The 22,013-nt window shown below is 36.7% G+C and overlaps 1 non-coding gene across 1 annotated transcript; it reads left to right on the top strand.

Moving 5' to 3' along the window:
* The first annotated feature begins 19,021 nt into the window (after positions 1-19,021).
* Positions 19,022-19,128, top strand: LOC121225260 (small nucleolar RNA R71). Its single transcript, XR_005923152.1, has one exon. It is a non-coding gene; the product is annotated as a small nucleolar RNA R71 (small nucleolar RNA).
* The last annotated feature ends 2,885 nt before the right edge of the window (positions 19,129-22,013 follow it).

Below are 22,013 nucleotides of genomic sequence, written 5' to 3'. Positions count from 1 at the left end.
AGCAGCCAATAAAAATATTAAGAAGATTGTGGGGAAGATGACTGAAACCTATAGAGACTGGCATGAGAAGTTACCATTTGCCCTTTTTGCGTATCGAACATCAGTCAGAACTTCAACCGGGGCAACCCCTTTTTCTTTGGTTTACGAAATAGAGGCGATATTACCGATTGAAGTCGAGATCCCATCACTCCGAGTGTTATCTGAGTTAAAGTTGGACGAAGCAGAGTGGATCCAGTCTCGATATGATCAATTGAACCTAATTGAGGAAAAGAGGCTAAGAGCTATTCGTCATGGTCAGATGTACCAAAAATGAATGATGCGGGCTTATGACAAAAAGGTTTGCCCTAGAGAATTCCACGAAGGAGAACTAGTTTTGAAAAAGATCCTTCCCATACAGAAAGATTTTTGAGGGAAATGGATGCCTAATTGGGAAGGGCCTTACGTGGTGAAGAAAGCTTTTTCCGGATGAGCATTGATTCTAGCCGAGATGGACGGTAGAAACTTGCCCAATCCTGTAAACTCGAATTCAGTCAAGAAGTATTTTACCTGAAGAAAGAGAGGCCAGAGTGAAAACCCGCAAAGGGCGCTCTAAAAAAACACGGAGAGGCCAGGTGAAAACACGCAAAGGGCACTTTGGAACCAAAGGGGCTCTTGAGTTGAAAACCCAAAACGGGTAGCTCAAGTTTTGAATATGGGGCATATGGCAGTCTTGTCCTCCCGAAATCAGTAAGATAGAAGAACAGTACACCTTGGAGCATCAACAAAACAACAGGATCTCCTGAATACACATTTGGTTCAAAGGAGCCTTTGAGAAATTGGAATAGTGAAACTCGTGCTGCAATATCTGGGGCACTTTTTTCTCATTTTTTTGCACCTTATCAGATTGTTATCCTATGTATTCGCATCAAATTTTGCTTAATAAAATTCCATTTCTCCATTATGATAATCTCTTTCGAGCATTTTTGTTGAAATCGCGATTCTTAAACATGTAATATTTACACAAAAGATGTTATGCATATTACTCTGGAAAGTCTCTAAATAGTGCAAAGACCTGAAACAGGGCCACTAGTCAGGACTAACCAGGTTCGAAGTTGGAAAACATTGAAAAAGAGTAGTCCAAATTTGGACTATTTCTTCAAATTTTCTGTCGGAGATAATGGCTAAGCAGGAAGACGCGATAGCACATCAATGATAGAACCCAGACGAATTATGAGCAATGACACCTTAGGCATTTAAAAAGGAATCACTCTCATAACATTTCTACATTCATAATCATTCATCTAGTTAGAGACATTTGATTCATCTCGATCATAGCATCCTAGTTATTTGATATACGCAGATATAGGAAACCCATTCTACACATCATGTCTTTAGAAGACAGCGTAGCGACATTAGCCAATCCAGCAGATTTGGCATCTCTGTATTGGCAGAGAGTAGATCGAAGATAGCAGATTTGGAATCTCTGTATTGTCAGAGGGCAGATCGAAGATAGCAGATTTGGCGTCTCTATATTGGCGGAGAGCAGATCGAAGCTAGCAGATTCGAAGTCTCTGTATTGGCAGAGAGTAGATCGAAAATAGCAGATTTGGCATCTCTGTGTTGACTGAGAGTAGATCGAAGATAGAAGATTTGGCGTCTCTGTATTGGTGGAGAGCAGATCAAATATAGTAGATTTGGCGTCTCTGTATTGGCGGAGAGCAGATCGAAGATAGCAGATTTGGCATCTCTGATTGTCAGAGGGTAGATCGAAGATAGCAGATTTGGCGTCTCTGTATTGTCAGAGGGCAGATCGAAGATCACAGATTTGACGTCTCTGTGATTGACAGAGTGCAAATCGAAGCTAGTAGATTTGACGTCTCTGTATTGGCAGAGAGCAGATCGAAAATAGCAGATTTGGCATCTCTGTGTTGACAGAGAGTAGATCGAAGATAGAAGATTTGGCGTCTCTGTATTGGTGGAGAGCAGATCGAATATAGTAGATTTGGCGTCTCTGTATTGGCGGAGAGCAGATCGAAGATAGCAGATTTGGCATCTCTGATTGTCAGAGGGTAGATCAAAGATAGCAGATTTGGCGTCTCTGTATTGGCGGAGAGCAGATCGAAGATAGCAGATTTGGCGTCTCTGTATTGTCAGAGGGCAGATCGAAGATCACAGATTTGGCGTCTCTGTGATTGACAGAGAGCAAATCGAAGATGACAGATCTTGACTTCCTGAAGTTGCAATGAAGCAGATTTAATCCACCATCCTAACTCCCTAATGTTGTAGTGGAGTAGGCCAAAGATTGCAGATCTCGTCTCCAGTGGGGCAGGCCAAAGTCATTCGAAGAAAAGAAGCACCAAAGAGGTCATGATTCCGTAAAACTGGGCAAAATTGACCCTCTTCGAATTCTTTGCTCTATTCTCATTACACGATAATGAGCAAAGAGGGGCAGCTGTAGTGGGCCAAATTTGCCCGGGCCCACTAAAAACCCAAATATATATAAAAAATAAAATAAAATAAAAAATGAATAAATAAATATAATAAAAAACCAACAAATATTATAACAGTCCATTAATGTCCTATTACAAACCCAAAGACCCAAAACAGTCCCTCTAGCCCAAATCTAGTGGCCCAATACTTAAAATGAGCCCCAAATAGCCCGAAAGCCAGGCCCAAACTTCGGCAAACCCTAGGGCAGAGGGGTACTCGAGCCGCAGCCTTCACGAGCAGCAACCACATCACGCCACGCCCATCCTCTGTACGATGCCAGCGTCTCAGCAGCCAGCATAGCTCCCGTACACATGCCAGTGCCACGCACCTGCAAAGAAAGGACAAATACACACAACAAGAAAGAAACAAAAAGGAGGAATATTGTATTTTTCAGTTTTTTTCTTGATTATTTTTTCTCTCTTCTTTCTTTCTCCGGCTATAAAGCCAAAGGAGGGATCCATTGTATTTTTTTACACGAATGCTTACACATTTACGCAAGATACACAAGGAATACAAAGCAAAAAAAAAGGTGACTTTCAAGTCTGTTATCTATTTGTCTTTCTTCTCGTTGCCTTATGATTCTAGCATAAAGAAAGAAAAGTTTGGAATGACACCAATGAAATCCTGAATGTCTCAGAAATATTGAGATACGGATGAGGGTCGGATGATATTTTTTTATTTTCGATTTCATCTTCTTTTTTTAGAATGGTATTAGATCTAGGTTTTCAAGAAAAGAGAAAGAAAAGAACAAGGTAGCGTACCTGGTCCTTCGCTTGGTACCACCGTTGGGGGGGGGATCTGGTCCTGATCCTACGTCACTGGCCACTGATTGAAATGGTGGATCGGCGGTTGTGGAGTGAACCCTAACAAGTCGATTTGGGGGGTTGCAAACCAGGGTAAAAAATATGGGTTGCGTTTAGAAAAAGGGAGAATAAAAAAGGGTTCAAACTAACCTGTTAAAGAAAACGGCACCATTTGGCTCATTGGGGGTCCGCGCGTCAACCCGGATTGCGACCTGGATCCGCGCCCTTTCATGCAGAATGGGAAATTTTCCTACTAGGCCCTCCATGTTCACGCGGGTCTTCGATCACACTATGCGCCTTGCCCTTTCTTTTTTTAATTGGGACTTGTAATTTGCACAGGGTTGCAAATGGATACGCGCCCAAACGCTGCGCTTTGGGAGTTGGACTATTTCCAGTCTCATTCCTGGTGCATTAGCGTACTTCGCGCTTTAGTCCTCTTGTTCATTATTTTATTTATAAATTAGCCCACCCATTTTAATTGCATTTTAATTAGATTTCTTTGACTTGTATAGCTCATTTCCTTTTTCAATTCTCTTTATTTTTATATGTATACATGCACATGCACACTTCTTAGATTTTCATGATGATTTGCTTTCTATCGTATTACTTTACAATGTTTTTTTTTGCATAGATATTTCATTAAAAAATACTTTGTACACATGAGTATGTTTTTTTTAGTCTATCATGTACATATATATTTTGTATTAAAGTTAATTTTGTTTCACATGTTTCATATATTATTAACTTTGTATTATTTATACACATAATTCCTTCTAAATCTATCATTGCATTTTATAATGTAGTCTTACGATATATCTTTAAAATTATTATTATACGTATATATGCTTATTGATACCTATATTTGATCTACATATATTATTTAATTTATGTATTTTTATATAGTCTTCTTTGTATATATATAAGCACAATCTTGAAGCCATCATATAATTTATTATAGGATTAACTTAACCTTGTATGTATCTCTATGTTTTACTCATAAATTTTTTCTACTTATGTATATGTATTGTAAATCTATTATGTGTCTAAAATTATATTTTGTATACATTTTTACAATCCTTTCATATTTTGTAAGCAATTTTAAAATCTTTTTGTGTATATATATTGTCATTTTTAAACCAATATATATTTTAATGTTTGGTATATTGTTCGATCAAAACATTCATTTCGCTTCATATATTTTAATAAACAAGTATATCTCTAGTCTTCTTAATTCATTCATTCATGTATTATACACTATGTGTTTATTATTATTTCAAATTAGTTGCATATCTTGCATTGGTTATACCATATTGCTTATTTGGATTGCGTTTTATTTTATGCCTCTAATAATTTTATTATGCCATGTACGCCGTCGTTGCATTTTATTTATTCGTTAATGCCATGTTAATTGTTCCCCATGCGTGATTGTAATTGGATTATGTTCCTTAGGTTAGTTATATTTTTAGGGTTCGTTAATCGATTGTATTTCATGCATATATACCCCCATATTATCGTTTCACTTGATTTTTGAAACATGGTTCTATGAAACCTGAATCTTATGATTAATTTCGTCTTATTTCTAATAAAATTAATATGTCTTAATCTAGTTTTATAATCATTCATTCAAAAATCCCTCAAAACGAAGACGAGATTCGATGTTTGGCAATTCGCGGAATCGTGCCCTAACGTGTTGGGTTGCAATTTTGCGTTTGCTCAAAATAATCGAATACCACTTCAAAATTTCACTCATGTCTTTTAAAAATTTTCAAAACAGAGACAAGATTCGATATTTAGCAATTCACGTAATCGTGCCCTAACGTGTTGGGTTGCAATTTCGCGTTTGCTCAAAATAATCAAGTATCCCTTCAAAATTTCATTCATATCTTCTAAAAATTATTTAAAACAAAGGCAATATTCGGTGTTTGACAATTCGAGAATCATGCCCTATCGTACTGGGTTTTGATTTCTCGTTTGCTCAAAACGATCAAACATTCCTTTATATTCTCACTCTTGTTTATAAAAAATTATTTAAAAATAAAGACGATGTTCAATGTTTGGCGATTTGAGAATCGTGCCCTATCATGTTGGGTTGCGCTTTTTCATTGGTTCGAAACAATTGAAGATCCCTTCGGAATTTCCCTCACATTTTCTAAAAACCCTTTAAAACGAAGGCGATATTCAATGTTTGGCGATTCGAGGAATAGTACCCTATCGTGCTGGGTTGCAATTTCCCATTTGTTCAAAATAATCGAATATCTCTTTGGAATTTCACTCATATTTTCTAAGGTGAGGTAATGTTCAATGTTTGGAAATTCGAGGAATCATGCCCTACTGTGCTGGGTTTTGGTTTTTTGTTAGACCAAATAGTTGGGCATCCTTTTGTCAATTTCAAATTACAAACTTTTGGATGTCGAAACAAGAAGATTTTTAGCAACCAACTCGGGTTATTCAAATGTTATTAACAAGAACCACATTTCAAAAATATTTTTAATTTTAGACATAAGGACAGTATTTAATCGATTTGGTACCAATTTTGGGCGTAATAAGGGTGCTAATCCTTCCTCATACGTAACCGACTGCCGAGCCCGTTTTCTCATATTTTCGTAGACCAGAATCGTTATTTTAGTAAGCCAAAAATGTTTTATTAAAATAACCAAATTCTTAGGTGACCCGATCACACCAAAACAAAAGGATCGGTGGCGACTCCATGTATTTCTTTTTTCAAAAGGTCGATTCCCCCGTATTTTCATTAAAAATATTAAAATTTTGAAAAAAGAGGATGGTTTCGACATTTATTGTTCGTAATGAAGAAAGACGGGTCAATGAGAATGTGTATTGATTATCATTAGCTCAACAATGTTACAATAAAGAACAAGTATCTATTGCCGAGAATAGACAATTTGTTTGATCAGTTGAAAGGTGCAACAGTGTTTTCAAAGATTGAATTGAGATCAGGTTATTATCAGTTGCGAGTTAAAGACTCATACATACTGGAAACTGCATTCAAAATGAGGTACAGATACTATGAATGCATTGTTATGCCTTTTTGACTAACTAATGCTCTTGTCATTTTTATGGATTTGATGAATCAGATTTTTACACCGTATTTAGACAGATTTGTTGTTGTGTACATTGACGACATTCTGATCTATTCACGAGATGAGTCTGAGCATGCTGAGCATTTGAGGATTGTAGATAAGCAATTGTATGCTAAATCCAGCAAATGTGAGTTTTGGCTCCGGAAAGTTGGATTTTTGGGACATATTGTCTCGACGGATGGCATTCGAGTTGATCCAAGCAAGATTTCTGCAGTAATTGACTGGAAACTACCTAGAAATGTATCCAAGGTCAGAAGTTCTCTGGGATTGGTTGGTTCTATCGACGCTTCATTAAAGGGTTCTTGATGATTGCTACACCAATGACCAGACTGCTACAGAAAGATGTAAAGTTTGAATGGTCTGAGAAATGTCAACAAAGCTTCAATCAATTGTAAACATTGCTAGCTAAGGCACCAGTGTTGGTTCAATCTGATTCAGGTAAAGAATTTGTGATTTACAGTGACGCGTCATTGAATGAATTGGGTTGCGTATTGATGCAAGAAGGAAAAGTGATAGCCTATGCTTCTAGATAGTTGAAACCGCACGAAAAGAATTATCCGAAGCATGATTTAGAATTTCCTGCTCTAGTTTTTGCATTGAAAATTTGGCGTGATCATTTGTACGGTGAAAAATGTCACTTCTTTATTGATTATAAAAGCTTAAAATATATTATGACTCAGAAAGATTTGAATTTGCAACAACGGAGATGGCTCAAATTACTAAAAGACTATGAGTTCGTAATTGATTATCACCTAAGGAAAGTGAATGTGGTCGCAGATGCTTTGAGTAGAAAATCTTTGTCTGCCTTGAAAGCAATGAATACACAGTTGACATTATCTGATGATGGTTCAATTTTAGTTGTAATATCCTAAATTAGGGGTTAGTTAGAATAGTGGTTTTGAGACCCCAAATTTGAGATTCAAATAATTATTTTATGATTATTATGAGGTCCACGATATGTATGCATGCTTGTGTGAAAATTTCATGAAGAAATTCTATGCATAAAATGTCCAATTGAACTTTAGGGACCAAATTGAATAAGATGAAAAACTTGTGTTCTAGAAGCTTTAAGCATGAAATTGCTTTAGGTTATAAATTAGAAGGTCCTAATTAGCAATTTGACCAATTTTTATAATTTTGGACAAAAATGGACATGCATATGAAAAATTTGAAACAAAGGCCTTAAGGGCATTTTAGTCATTTGGTAAATAAAAGAATAAAAAGGGAATATCAAAGCAAAAATGTGCTCATCTCCTTCATGTGGTTGCCGAAATTCTAAGCACTCCATAGCTAGGGTTTTTGACATTTTCAAGCTCAATAGTAAGTGTTCTCTAGCCTGTTTTTGATGTTCTTTACATTTTTGAAGTCCTCGTAGCTTGATTTACCTATTTCTACCCTTATTTTGAAGTAGGGTTTATGTTAAAAAATTTACCCACGTATGACATACATGTATTTTGATGTTTAATGGAGGAAGATGAAAGTTTGGTGTAAGATAAACATCTTTCGCAAAGTGATTTTTCATGAAAACCACTAAAAAGGACTATTTTGTAAACGGTGTAAAATAAGTGATAAAAATATGATTTTGATGAAAAGTATGGGCTATTATGAGTACAAGGAAAGTTCGGCTAGGCTTGGGTAACAAAGAAAATACATGCATTTCATTTTACGAGCCTAGGGACAAAATTGTAAATAAGTGTGTAATAGTCCAATTTTGACCCTAGTCGGAACAGTGGTTTTGGGACCACATATCTGAGTCAGAAAAATAGTTAAATATTATTTTTCGGGCTTTTGTTGTGTGAATTAGCATATGTGAAAGTTTCGTCTGAAAATTCGATTGTTTGTGTGCTTAATTTTGAAAAAGGACTTAATCGCATAAAATATAAAAGTTGCCTGATGTTTTTAAAAGTGCTTATTTGATTTTCCTTTGTTAATGAGAGGTCCTTATGTGGATATTAAGCCATTCACATGGATGATGTACATTTATGGCCTTAATATATATGAAATTATAATGTTTTATAAAAGGGAAAAATAGGAAAGTTGTTATTAAAGTTATTATTAATAAAAGAAAAACATGAATTAGGTGATATATTCATCATCATTGTCGAAATTCACAAAATAAAAAGAAAGAAATAAGCTTGCTAAGGTTTGGCTACCTATTTTGGTGATTGAGGTATGTGTTTTGATCGGTTTTTGATGATTTTTACGTTTTTGTAATCTTCGCTTCATATACTATCAAAACCATGCCTCAATTTTTTATTTTGATGATTATTTTAAAATTTTCCATGGATAAATTCATGAGCTTTATGTTGTTAATTGATAAAATATGAAAATTTTATGTTGGGTTTATATGTTTTGTCTTTGGATTTTTTATGAAATTGAGTAATTTGGGCTAAATTGTAAAAATGTTATTTTGAGGGACTAAAATGTGAAATAAATGAAATGTGTGGACTTATATGAGTGCTATGAATATTCGGCTACGCATGAGTATATGCAAATTATGTGTATTTTGTGATTTTGTGAATTAGGGACTAAAGTGTCAAAATGTGAAAATGTGAGGGCTAGTTTGCAAATTGCCCTAAATATGTATCTATGGATTGTTTTGAATGAATGTCTGATTGAATAAGTTAAATTTGAATTGATTTAGATCGAGAACTAAAGAATACGGAATTAGATCGGGGAAAGTCAAAAGTCATCGAGTAACCAATTCCATCTACCCGAATCCGTACGAGGTAAGTCGATATACAAATAAATGGGTTTGAATTGAATTATTATTATTCATATGATATTGAATTGTGATAAATGAATATTCGAACTATATATATGCCATCCGAGAAAGTATCGACAAAGTTCTGACGTTCGAAAAGCCCCCTACGAACCTTGGGAATAGTTAGGATACATATGTCATGACATAGGATTCTGATATGTGTTATCCTGTAAGACCACGTCTGGACATTGGCATCGACTTCTATTTTACATGTAAGACCATGTCTGGGACATCTGCATCGTATCTGATTTCGTGTAAGACCATGTTTGGGACAGTGGCATCGATGTTTGATTGCATGTAAGACTACATCTGAGACTTTGGCTTTGTATTTGTTCTCTGAGCTATCTGAGCATCATTATGTTTCTGAACGGTTCAGCGAGCATTCCAAAGAAATGAATGAATAAGTGAATATATATCCGATTCAGGTACGTTCGAATTGTGTACTATATTTGAAAATGAAGGGTAAGTATATGTGCAAATGATGATCTATGATCCAAGTATATGAATATGAGGTCTGTGTTGGTCATTGGATCCAAAGTATAAGTAATTTCATGATGTTTATATGCTTTAAATGATAAGTTATTGTGAGCTTACTTTGTGTGTGTTTGCATTGTCTTTAGATATTGAAGCTATTGTGAGCTCGAAGATCGTCGAGGATCGTCACCACACTATCAAACCTTATTTTGGTACTTCGAAAATGTATATATTAAAGTATGTCATGTATGGCTAGAATTTGTGAATTATGTTTTGTGATGTACATATTTACCCATGTGATATGGCTAGTTTGTGTTTGAACTTATAGCTTGATAATGGTATATGATATGTGATGCTAATGTGAAACTGTGGTATGTTTTGGTTGGCCAAAAGAAATGGTCAATGTTGAGAAGTTTTGGTAAGTTTTGAGCATTTGATTGAATGATGTATTGATCATATCTTTAGGTATGATTTTAGTTTAAGTTTTGGTATGAATTGAGATTTGAAATGATTGATAATGTTATATCATGAATTATGTATGATTTGGTATAGATATTGACTGAAATGGTTGTGCATATATGTTCGGTTTGGTGCTTGTATGTTGACCCAAATTGGGGTGGCAAATTGGCCATTCAAATGGCCTATTTTTGTCCACACGGGTAGAGACACGGGCGTGTGTCTCAGCCGTGTATGACACATGGCTATGTGGCACAGTCGTGTGTCCCTTGGGGTACCCTGCAATTGTAAGTCAGACTCGAGCACAGCTAAGGCACACGGGTGTGTGGCTAGCCGTGTGGCCCAAGTCAGTCTCGACCATGGCAAGGCACACGGGCGTGTATTGTGGCCTTGTGAGCAAGTTAGTATGTATGCCCTATTTTGACACAGCCTAGACACATAGGTGTGTCTAATGCCATGTAAGGCACATGATCTGTTTACACGGGCGTGTGACCTGTATTTGTTTGAAAAATGTTTAAGTTCTGGAAAAATTTTATATGTGTTCGGTTTAATCTTGACTCCTTTCTAATGTATGTTTAAGGTCTCGATGACCTATATAAGGGACTCTATATTAATATTTGATCTCTGATGCTTTGATGATTATGAAATGTATGTTAATTGTTCTGATTCGTCTGGTAATGCCTTTAACCTTAGTTCGGCGATGAATATGGGTTAGGGGTGTTACAAAGTGATAAGTTAGGGGGTAAAAAGGTAATTTTACTAAATTATGAATTATGGATTTATTTGAACAATTTGATTATTAAACAAGTTAAATTTGACATTATAGATCAAGAAAAACGTGAATCGGGTTTTGATCAAGGAAATAATAAAGTTTACGACGAATAGGCTCGTTTCTTATTGTTTTGTACCAAGGTAAGTACATGTGTAAATAATGTGACAATATAGCATATTTTTATGTATTGATATTATGTGGCAAATATTTTATTTTCATTATCGATTTTATGCCTAATGGTGGTTATGAAAGTATGAATGATGTTATGATCATTATCCTCGACATCACAAGCAAGTGCGGTTGATGATGTTATGTGCATGTGAGGAATAACCTTGTTTGAACCTAAGGAATAGTTTAGAATACAAGTGACATGTCACAAGAAAATTATATGACCTGAACTCATTAAGTTGGTTTGAGTTCATGATATATGTGACATCTGAGCTCACTGAGTTGGTCTGAGTTCATGATGTTTATGACACATGTAATTTGGTTCCGGGTGCTGGTCTTGGGTGTCCTACCTATGGCTGGGTAGTCTTGAGTGTGTCAGATACCTCACAGCTTGTGTGAGCAGCCTGTGTAGTTATGCCCTAACTAATAGCTTGTCCAAGCAGGCCCGTGAGTGGTTCTATTATGAGCGTTACATGTTTTGAAGTAGCTTTGGCTACGTAAGTGTATGTGGCACTCAGGTGTAAGGTTTTTTGCGTATCTAATATTATTCCAAGTGTTAAACGGGTAATGCAAAGGATGATTGATACATGATATTCGTGACAAGTTTTAAATATTTATAATGAATCGTTCTTGAAACTAACTATTATCACGATGAAGGCAAGTGTACTTTTCGAACAGTAGTACAGCTTTAGCAATACCAGATTATCGAACCCAAAGGAACTAAAAGTACTAGTATTAAATTTTTTTTATTTAGCCTAAGAATAATGGGGTTTGTTTCAACTAACTAATTAACTAAACTAAGAAATCACAGAAAATAGAATTGGGGAATTACTTTTGGAAAAAACAATTGAATTAAGACAATACCTAAGGAAAAATCCACCTACACTTCACTTGTTATTTGACTCTGAATCGGACGATTTATTCATTTGACTTGATCCGTAGAAATCCCTAAGTTATATTATTATCCCTCTCGAGACTAACAACGTCTAACCTTAGGTTGAATAATTGAAATCTCTTTTTAATGAACTCTCTAGGGTTTCATTAACTCAATCTATGGATCCCCTTATTAGGTTTCACCCTAATCCGGCAAAATCTTGTCACCCTATCTCTAGGCGCGCAACCAACTCCGCTTAATTAAGACAAATGTACTCTTAGACAGGGTCTATTCGTCCTCTAAATAAGAGCTTAACTTGAATCAATATCCTGGAATATCAAAATAGGAATTAAGAACACAAAATTAAGAACAAGTCAAATATTTATCATACAATTCAGATAATAATAACAAGATCTGTCTTAGGTTTCATTGCCCTTAGGTATTTAGGGGTTTTAGTTCACAACTAAAAAGGTAAACATCTCAGAAGAATAATGAATACAAAACATAAAGAAAAACCCAAAACTTGTGAAGGGAAATTAAGGGGAAATCTTCAGTCTTGATGATGAATCTGGCTTCTTAGATGGATCAATCGGCTTTCCTTGAACAGTTCCCTACTTCCCTCTCAGTGTGTCCTCTTTCCTCCTCCTCTAGGGTGTATTTATAGGCTTCGAAATGCCTAAGAACCCTCAAAATTGGGCTTTTCCGAATTGGACTAAACTTGGCTCGGTAGGGACACGCTCGTGTGCGATTACTTCAGGCAGTGGGCAAGCCCGTTAAAGAGGCATGGGTGTGTGGTCCACCAGTGTGAGTGTGCTTCGATTCTGCCAATTTGACACGGCCATGTGGTCTACTTGTGTGAGGAGGTCCAGGCCATGTTGATTTCGTATGCCAGCCTATTTTCTTTGTTTTTGGCCCGTTTCTCGTTCCTTTCACTCTCCTATGCTCACCTAGGTATAAAACATGAACTGAAGGCATTAGGAGCATTGAATTCACCAATTTTAAGGAAAAATCATCCATAAAATGTGCTAAGCATGGGATAGAAATATGTATAAATTACGATTTATCAAATACCCCCACACTTAAGCATTTGCTTGTCCTCAAGCAAAATCCCCAACTCATAATCAAAATAAATTCTTCTCAACTTTTAATTTCTATCGATAATATCTCAAAATAATCCATAGGTAATCATACAATGAAAATTCAACTGAAAGAACATCAAAGTTTCAAGCATTCCAAGTTGAGTATTTTATCATGAAAACATAGGTGTCTCCCCTCGTCTAAGTACTTACCTTTGATTTAAAATGTCACAGAGCTTCACATCCTTACTAAAGATTCACTCAAATCACTCGAGGTGTTTAAGGACAATAAATGAAGCACTCAATAGTCAATAATGAAAAGTCATTACCATAGGTTTGCATGAAAATCAAATCTCCACCACTGTAAATTGAGATGAAACATCAATCAAAAGGTCTTTAGAGGGTTGTAACGTGGCTTTGGTAGAGGGTGTGGTCATAAGTTGAAAGAAAGGGTTAGAATCGAGATTGAATTGAAAAATTGCCTAGCTAGAAAAATGGCTAGTCATCAATTGCGTACAACAGAGCTTTTTCTTAGAATATGAAATTTAACTCTTTAGCTCAGAAGATCACTACTATTAAAATGTATACATGTATATATATTTTTAGGTACAAGTCAAATTACAAAATAGAATAAAACATAGCTAAGCAACTATTCCAACTCAAATCTCGACAAAAATAGGGATCAAATTAATTTAAGGGATTTCAACAATAATGAGTTATGGGTTAATATTGAGGGTACATCAATGAATAGGTTGTTAGGCTCAAGGTGGTTTACTAAGGGTTAATTGTGAAGGTAGGCTTTTATGGAGTGAGTGGGTTAAACCTAAGTGCCTTTATCATTTTGACAGTGAAAGTGAGCATGAAAGAAATAATAGATGCTCTAAAGGCTCAAGATCTCACAAAAATTATGGCTTTTTGATGTTTAAACTTGTGAATTCCAACTCAAGATAATACCTAAACTTGGGGAAACAACCTAAAAGTTTTTTAATTCTTCAAAAATCAACTTATCATGCTTGATTCCCTAATGTCTTAAAGTTTAAATAATCAATGCATAAACGCCTATGTTTTAATTCAAGATATATCAATAAAAGTCATAAATCAATCAAAATTTATCCTAAACATGATATGAGAGCTTTTCAAGAGAACAAGGCAATCATTCAGGGATTTTTCTGATAGTTAAACGAATACCCCCCCACACTTAAGATGTACATTGCCCTCAATGTACGAAGATAGATATATAGAAAAGAATATAAAAATAAGATAGGGAGAGAAGTGAAACTTCCTAAGTGATGAATGAATTTCCTTGAACTGGAGTTTTGGAGAATAATCGGCGTGAGGGTGGAGGAGGATACTCCGGCGGTGGTAGAGGTTCATTAGTCCATAAGTCCTGTGCCAAAAGAATATTATATTTGAAGTTGGTTATGGTCATAGTCATGCAGGACATGGCAGTCGCAGAGAACCTTCCCTAGTGGAGTTTCGAGTCCTTGAGTAATAGTGAGCTTTGGAGCTCTTTATAACTGTGATAGAATCAGGAACTCTTTTAGGAAATGTATAAGGAAGAGTAACTACTCAATATGAATTAGCCGAAATTAAAATTTGTAAAACAATAATTATAAGTCTTAATAAAAATAAGGTGAAACAAAAATAAAAAATTAGTTGTAAAATATAATAAAAGTAAAAACATAAAATAATAAATAAAAGTTTTTAAACATCTTCATCACTAGATGGTTCGCGAGGTGGGGGTGGCGATGAGATGTGGAAGTGCTGACAAATCTGGTATAGTGTAGGATCAATGTGATCGAAGCGCTGAAAACATTGCTGCTCGAATTGAGTTAGGCGCTCAGAGACGTCAGCGTATGAAGCCGTTGCATGAACTGGACGAGAGGGTGGTGGTGGCTGAGACAGTGGGTCCTCGTGATGTGGAGGGACATCATCAGTAATGTCCTCAGAGGTTTCCTCATCGGTGGATTGGGCGAGACGGTATTGAGAAGGGAATGTGCCACGTCATTTCTCGATCATCCTCATACTTAGCATGCTCAAGATGCCTTGTGGGGACATCTAGCCCATGAGAGTGAGGGAGGATGATTGGGCTGCTGTGTTGAGAAGCCCGAAGTGCTGAGCCAACCACGTCACATAGGGCCCGGTGGAGATGACCCCCTTCCTATGTCGCTCCGTCTGATGTTGAATGGCGAGGGCAATGAAATAAGCAAGGTCTATAACGTGCCCGTGCGACATACACCATAGAAAGTAGGCATCGTGAGTGTTGACGATGCCAGTGCTCTCTCTCTTTCCTGTTAACGTGTGATCCAAAATGGCGTGTAAGTACCTTAGAGATGGAGGGAGAGCTGATGCCTTGGAATGGCTAGGATTGTAGGAGGTAGCACCGGGGGCGAGGGTGTTCCAACATCGTGAAGGAGAGTGATGGATGTGGTGATTGAGAGCGTGGAGTTCATTCTCCTCCATGAACTCCTCAGTGTAAAGGCCCAGTGCGATTCCAAACTCCGAGACGTTCAATTGGCAGACTAGATTGCCAAGGCGAAATTGGATTGTTCTCGGGTCATCAAAACGGGCCATCACTGTCTGAGGATGGAATGTTGAGCAGAGTTCCATCGTGAGTTCGAGATATGCCAGCTCGACAATCTCAAAGAAAAGCCCCCAAGGATAGGTGGTGAGGAGGGCCCTAATTGCATCCGCGAGTTGGACTTGCTCTAGCGCGGCCTAGTCTATACAGCGGCCCACTTCCAAGGGTCGGGCCCATAGAATCTGGAAAAGTTCTTCTTGGGGCCCAATGGGGAACTGCAAGAAAGGGTGACAAATTTCCGCAGTAGGACCCGAGGAAGATGATGCTCCCTTCCTTTTCTTCGAAGCAGGGACGGTGGCTTTCTTTCCTCGTGAAGATGACATGGTGTACCTGTAATGGAAATTGAAGTGGAATGTGAATACTTTCCATGGGGCTTACATATTAACCTATACTATAATAGCCAAAGTAAATGTGCCAAATAACCCTATGAGAATAAGTAATGGAGATATCTAAAGAATGAATTTGTGTGTGGTTAATAGCATGAGACCCATAGAAACAATAACCATGAATGAATGTAGCCTAATATACTGACTAAGAAAATAAAAAGAAATTACCAAAACAAAACTTAAAAATATACATTTATCTACTTAACTATGAATGTGGATGTAAAATAGTCAAATGGAGCATAGAAATCATGAAATGAGTAAGAAATTCAACATGAAAAGGATGATAACTACTCTAGATACAAAGTTGGAGTGGTCGAAAGATTGAAAATAACATGAAAAATGCAATTTACTATGATAAATAGCATTAGAAATCAGTAAAATAAAAGAGAAAAGAGTAAACAAGTGCTAGAAAGAGGAGAATGAACATTAAAAATGGGGTCAGAAGCGGTGTACGGGCATGTTAGGGAGGCCGTGTGGACTTGCAGCTACTAGGGTTAGGGATTTTGGGTGAGGGAGATGATGAATAGTGAAGGGTATTTATAGATTCTGGGACACACGACTAGGGAACACCCCGTGTTCCCTAATTTTTTCCCGTGTGCTTCGTAAATTTTGAATTTGGACGTGTCTAATAATTTCCTCACGCTCGTGTACCTTGGGCGTGTTGATGCACACGGCTGTGTCGCACGACCGTGTCTGTCTCTGTTCGCTTCTCCCACGCCCGTGTATGAAGGTCCACGCCGTGTTGTTTTGGCAGGTTCGCCCACGATTGCTTGTCACAGGCGTGTCATACACCCATGTTAATTTGACAGGTTCAGCCACGGTTTCCAGGCACGGGCGTGTCGTAAGTCCGTTTTGTTTTGGCAGGTTCACCCACGGCCATGTCGCATGGCCATGGCAATTTATCGTAGCCCGTGTTGGGGAAATCTTTGCCCTATTTTCACATAGCCTTAAGCACGCCCATGTGCTTAGACGTGTCTGTATGGTAAACATGTATTCAAGAGCTTCGTTAGTAAGTTAGGTGTTAAACACTAAAATTTAAAGAAGCTAATACAGTTAGTGCTCGGGTTTCCTCCCGAGAAGCGCTTATTTATAGTCTAAGCTCGACTTACCTTTCCATTGAATGGTCATGGTGGTTCGAAGAGTTTATACTCCTCATTCCTGCTGTGAATCTCATCAAAATAAGGTTTTAGGTGGGTATTGTTTACCTTAAAAGTGCCGAGCTTGGGATGATTTACCTCGACTGTACCGAATGGGAAAATGCTAAGTATCGTAAGAGGGATTTCTTCATTCGGTTTGGTAGTGATAATGTGAGTATCTGCGGCAGCTAATTAAACTCTATTCCAACCTTAAGTTGATTTGGAAAGGTATTGAGCTTGTTCTGGCATAGTTTTGGTTTATCGTGTGTTCTCGGTTTATGTGTTCGCCATTCATCTAGCTCCTCGATTTGTAGCCTTCATTCTTCACTAATATGTCCTCTACTATTGCTTGAAAATGGCTCATGTACTTTCTTCAAGCTCATTTCCTGCAAAGTAGGTTGCACCATATTGTCAGTTTTAGTAGAATGGTTTAGACAATCACCTTCAATTTTCGACGTGTTGCCAAAATTGAGAGCTTGAAGGGTGATTGTTTCGTCTCCCACACGAAGTGTGAGCTCACCTGTGCCAACATCAATAATCGTTCTAGTAGTTGCTAAAAAGGGCCTTCCTAAAATCAAAGGAGTGTTGCTATCCTCCTCTATGTCTAGAACAACGAAGTCAATAGGAAATATAAATTTATCGATTCTAACTAGCACATCTTCAATAATACCCCTAGGAAACCTTATAGTTTTATCTGCTAATTGAATGCTCATCCTAGTCTGCTTGGGTTTCCCAAGACCTAGTTGTTTAAACATCTTGTAAGGCATGACGTTAATACTAGCCCCTAAATTAGCTAATGCATTATTAACATCTAAACTACCAATTAAGCAAGGAATTGTAAAACTCCCTGGATCTTTCAATTTGTTGGGTAGTTTATTCTGTAGAATAGCTGAGCAAACTGCGTTTAGCTTCACATGCGAAGCCTCGTCCAACTTTCGCTTATTTGCTAAAAGCTCCTTTAAAAATTTCATTGCATTTGGCATCTACGATAGAGCTTTAATAAACGGTAAGTTAATATGTAATTTTTTAAGAGTTTAAGGAATTTACCAAATTGTTCATCTGAGCGGTCTTTCCTTGTCGCATTAGGGTATGGCACACGAGGATTGTATTCTGTACTTACCGGTTTCTCCTCATTGTGGTTTACCTCACCTTTACCTTTGCTTATGTCAGTTTCTTGCGTTGGTTCTGGCTCAGGTGTGACTAACCCTTCCTCATCTTGACTAGTAATTGCGTTGAGTTGCTCCCTTGGGTTAGATTCTATCTTGCTTGGCAAGCTACCTTGTGGTCATTCAGAAATCAACTTGGCAAGCTATCTAATTTGAGTTTCAAGCCCTTGGATCAATGCTTGTTGATTCTTAAGTGCTGTTCGGTATTCTGAAAATGAGTTTTTGACACCGATATAAACTTCGAGAGCATCTCTTCAAGGTTTGGCTTCTTTTCCTGTTGGTAAGGTGGTTGTTGAAAACCCGGAGGATGTTGTGGCCTTTGATTGATTTCCTTGACCGCCCCACAAGAAATTGGGATGGTTCCTCCAACCTGCATTATAAGTGTTACTATATGGGTTATTTTGGGGTCTAGAGTTATTGTTACCCATATATTGGACTTGTTCCTCCTCGATGCTAGGGTTGAAGGGTTGATATTCGCATGCTCCTCCTCCATTCGAATCGCACCTCATCACTGGATGTACCTGAATAGAACCACACAAACCATCAATCTTTTTATTTAAGAGTTCTACTTGGTTAGATAGCATAGTAACCGTGTCGAGGTTGAAGACACCGGCTGCTTTCGTCGGCTTTGTTCTCATAACTTGCCACTGATAGTTATTCAGTGACATCTTTTCAATAAATTCGTAAGCTGCCTCAGGTGTCTTATTATTGATAGTTCCTCCAGCGGCTGCATCAATCATCTACCGAGTCGAAGGATTTAGGCCATTATGGAACATTTGAACCTGTAGCCAAAGCGGTAACCCATGGTGAGGGCACCTTCTCAAAAGGTCCTTGTATCTCTCCCATACATCGTAGAGTGTTTCTAAATCCATTTTCACAAAAGAAGAGATATCATTACGTAATTTGGTTGTTTTAGCCGGTGGAAAATATTTTAATAAAAATTATTCGGTCATTTGTTCCCAAGTAGTGATTAACCCTCGTGGTAACGAGTTCAACCACTATTTAGCCTTATTCCTTAACGAAAAGGGAAACAACCGAAGATGTATGGCATCATCAAAAATGCCATTGATTTTAAATGTATCACAAAATTCTAGGAAATTTACCAAGTGAGCTTTGGGATCCTCGTCCTGCAAACCATCAAACTGAACAAACTGTTGTATCATTTGAATTATGTTAGGTTTCAATTCAAAATTATTTGTAGCAATTGCAGGTCTAACTATACTTGACTCAGTTCCTATTGAATTAGGTTTAGCATAATCATACATAGTGCGCAGCGCAAGATTCTGATTAATAGCAATTGAAAGAGGTAGCAGAGTTTCTTAATTTTCAGCCATCTCCTTGGTTGTGGTTTGAATATCATCCTCTTGCTCGTTCTCTATGTATCTTAAGCTTCGCCTTATTTCTCTTCGGTTTCTGTGAACTGTGCGATCGATCTCACTGTCAAAAAGTAATGGTCCTGACGAGTTTCTTCTAGTCATAAACTATAAGAACCTGCCAGAAAAAGGGAAAAGAAAGAATTAGTAATAAAAATTAGAATAAAATTTAAATTGCAGTAAAATTAAATGGCTAAAGTAATAAAAATCGAGTGTTCCTAATGTCTTAGTTCCCCGGCAACGGCGCCAAAAACTTGATACGTGATATTCGTGGGAGGTTTTAAATATTTATAATGAATCGTTCTTAAAACTAACTATTATCACGATGAAGGCAAGTGTACCTATCGAACAGTAGTATAGCTTTTGCAAGACCGGATTATTGAACCCAAAGGATCTAAAAGTACTAGTATTAACTTTCTTTTTATTATCTAGCCTAAGAATAATGGGGTTTGTTTCAACTAACTAATTAACTAAACTAAGAAATCACAGAAAATAGAATTGGGAAATTACTTTTGGAAAAACACGATTGAATTAAGACAATACCTAAGGAAAAATCCACCTAGACTTCACTTGTTATTTTGACTCTGAATCAGACGATTTATTCATTTGACTTGATCCGTAGAAATCCCTAAGTTATATTATTATCCCTCTCAAGACTGACAACGTCTAACCCTAGGTTGAATAATTGATATCTCTTTCTAATTAACTCCCTAGGGTTGCATTAACTCGATCTATAGATCCCCTTATTAGGTTTCACCCTAATCCGACAAAATCTTGTCACTCTATCTCTAGGCGCGCAACCAACTCCGCTTAATTATGAAAAATGTACTCTTAGACAGGGTTTATTCCTCCTCTGAATAAGAGCTTAACTTGAATCAATATCCTGGAAATCAAAACAAGAATTAAGAATAAAAAATTAAGAACAAGTCAAATATTTATCATACAATTCAGATAATAATAACAAGATCTGTCTTAGATTTCATTCCCCTTAGGTATTTAGGGGTTTTAGTTCATAACTAAAAAGGTAAACATCTCATAAGAATAATGAATACAAAACATAAAGAAAAACCCAAAACTCGTGAAGGGAAATTAAGGAGAGATCTTCAGTCTTGATGATGAATCCAGCTTCTGAGATGGATCAATCGGCTTTCCTTGAGCAGTTCCCTACTTAAGTACAAATAAAATTTTTTTAATGTATTTTTCAGCCTTTAATTCAAATTTTCCCTACCTTAGTCGTTCACCCTCTTCTTCTCCTCTTTTCTCTTCAATTTTCTTTCTTTCTCTCATTGTTGTCGTCACCTAAACCTCTTTTTTTACCATATCTTTCTTCTTCTTTTTGAATCAAGATTGTGCACCATCTTCTTTACTCTATTTCTTCCATTTATCCTCATCTAAATCATCCCCAAATCTGAAATCTTGAACCCCAAGTTCGATCCTGGACATTGCCAAGAAAGTGTCATTGTCGTTTCTCTCAACTAGCTTGTGTAAGATCTCTTTTATCTTTAATTTCTTGATTAATCTTGTAAATTTAAAGACAAATTTTCCATATCTAGAATTTTGTGGATTTTAAATTATTTCAAAGGTATTTTTCTAGATTTTAATGAGATCTCACACCATTTTAAAATTAAGCCCCAATTTTTGTCACTATGGATGGTGGTGCGTGCTCCTATGTTCAAGAAAAGGGGTTGTTTTATTTCTTAGTTCTTGACCATATTTCTCTAGAATTAAATTGTGTTCTTGAACCCTCCTAATCAACCTTTAATCACATGTTAATTAGGGAGAGACATTTTTTATCAATTAGCCAATCGGAACCCATAAATCGTGAAGTGTAAGTACAATTAAGGACAGCTAGTTTATTATTTTGATATAGTTGTTAGGTAAAGGTTATGAATTGATTAAATGAATGAACTTAATAATTAATTAGCTACTAATTTTCCAATATATTATTGAATTAGGTGCTGATTCAATTGCCCCAAATCATCTGTAAAGGCGAAGAACGTTTGTACGTACGGTTCGCATCAATACAGTTTAAGGAATCTAACTAGTTTGGATTCATAAAATAGTTATAATTTCAATGAATAGTTTGAACTCTTAAGTTAGTATTTAGGTGTTGGTTTAATGGTAAATTGATTGAATTTGTACTGAATTTTGGCTTAGGTTTGTTTAAGGAATTATTAAGGAAGATTGAAAGATTCGCTAGTGTGGTACGAGGAAGCAAAAAATAAGGTATGGGTCCTAAACTCATAAAATTGTTTGAAAATGTTAAATATCATGTTATATTTGATAAATTATCTTGCTGATTGGATTGGATTAATATCCAAATTATTGATTTCGTGAGTGGCAGAACTAGGTATGTTTTGAGCCTTAAAAGATTGACATGTTGGCAAAATTACTAGTTTGATAGTATGGATGTTTGA

Source organism: Gossypium hirsutum, chromosome A03 (genome assembly GCF_007990345.1).
Source record: "Gossypium hirsutum isolate 1008001.06 chromosome A03, Gossypium_hirsutum_v2.1, whole genome shotgun sequence".
NCBI classification, from domain to species: Eukaryota; Viridiplantae; Streptophyta; class Magnoliopsida; order Malvales; family Malvaceae; genus Gossypium; species Gossypium hirsutum.
This window is presented reverse-complemented; position numbering and strand designations above follow the sequence as displayed.